The sequence below is a fragment of the Parambassis ranga genome, unplaced genomic scaffold (assembly GCF_900634625.1).
Source record: "Parambassis ranga unplaced genomic scaffold, fParRan2.1 scaffold_84_arrow_ctg1, whole genome shotgun sequence".
Taxonomy (NCBI): Eukaryota; Metazoa; Chordata; class Actinopteri; family Ambassidae; genus Parambassis; species Parambassis ranga.
The window spans coordinates 91,056-92,761 of record NW_021144817.1 but is presented as its reverse complement, the minus strand read 5'-3'; positions in this window follow the sequence as shown (position 1 = coordinate 92,761).

The window sequence follows — 1,706 nt, the reverse complement described above, 5'->3', positions numbered from 1 at the left end:
TTTCCTGGCCACAGTGCTCTTAGGGGGTTCGGGTTCTGGGTCTCATGCTCTGAGTTTCTGTGAAGCGCTTTGGGACCATGTGATTGTAAAATGCTCTGTATAAATAAAGCTGAATTGAATTGAATTGAATATGAAGATGGTGATGGTGATGATGGGATGATGAAGATGATGATGATGTTGGGTTTCCTCACACAGCAGGATTATGTAGACTCTCTGTGGGTCACAGCCATGCAGCTGAGCGGCAGCCATGATGCTGGCGGCGGCACGCTGGTCTGATCCTGCTGGCAGCCCAAACCGGACTTTAACCTCTCACTCCATCTGTGGCTGTGAAGAAGCTGCGGCTGCGCTGCTGATAATTACTGAACCTGCCTTGGAATGCCTCGCCAACAGAGCCGTTAGCAGGTGGCGGCGGGGGAGGCCTGCAGTCGATCTGCAGATTCAGCAGCCAGAGGATCCGCAGTAAAAGTTCAGGGCCGACAAAGAAACTCAGAGAGGATTCTTCTTCTGTGCTTCTGCTCGGCGGCACACGGCGTTCCAGGATTTAATTATGGGTCAGTGAGGAAGGGAAATTAATTTGAGGCAGTGGAGGAGTCATGGAGCCGGGCTGACAGGGGCCCTGGGGCCGAGGGGAGGCGGGCGCAGGGCCAAGCGCCGTGGCAGGCTCTAAAGTCACCACGCAAAAGGGTAGCAGTCAGAAGTGATCAGAGAGCGGCGGACAGCCGGCTGGAGGTCCGTCAGAGCCGCAGCAACGTTTCTGGCAGCAAAGAGTGAAAATAAATCCATCTGACAGACGCACTCCAACTTCAGCACGACTTTCTGAGGCCGCCACAAGGACAGCGACACGGACGCCATATTGGCCCTGTGGCTACTCACCTTACAGCACGTGAGGAAGGAGACCAGCCCGACACCTCCCTCCTCATAAAGTGACATCACTCTTTACGTTCTGCTTTTAAAGGGAAACACTTTGACGGACAGCAGCAGATCATGTGACCTCACCCAATCAACCAATCAGTCCTATTATGATCACACAATATGAAACTGAAGGCTTCAGGATGAACACTGAGCGGTCAGAGATCTGAGCTGTGTGTGTGTGTGTTAACATGAAATGTGGGTCAGTGTGTGGCGCACTCACATGTATGTGTATATTCAAATGTATTAGATGTGAGCAGACGTATGTTAACAATGTATTAAAATGTGTGGAAGCTCTTGTGCTGAACACATTAACATGAGGAGGTGTAGGCCTACCGTGTGTGTGTGTGTGTGTGTGTGTGTGTGTGTGTGTGGGCTGGTTCCTCCATTATAACAGAGCTCTTCCTGTGTCTGTAGAATCCATCGACCCTGTGAGTTAACGAGGACAGCAGACACACCTGAGAGACGTCCTCTCAGTCTTTACAGCTAACAGCTAAGCTAATGTTAGAAGGACAGAAACCTGCAGCTACAAAATGTTCCGTCTGCAGTGTGTCATCACTGCTAACATGCTAACAAACAACAACAATACACACATGCACAAGCTACATGAAGCTGTTGGAGTCTGATCAGTCCATGTTGGAGTGAGTGTGTCACTGAGGAGGCTGTAAAAATAAAAGTCCTGGAAGCTCTGCAGCACACTTCCTGTCTGCTCTCTCTCCCCCTGCTGCTGGCTGCAGGACAGCCTCGCTCGCCCTTCGCTCCCCCCTCACTGTTCACCCCTCTCTGAGCCTCCCTCT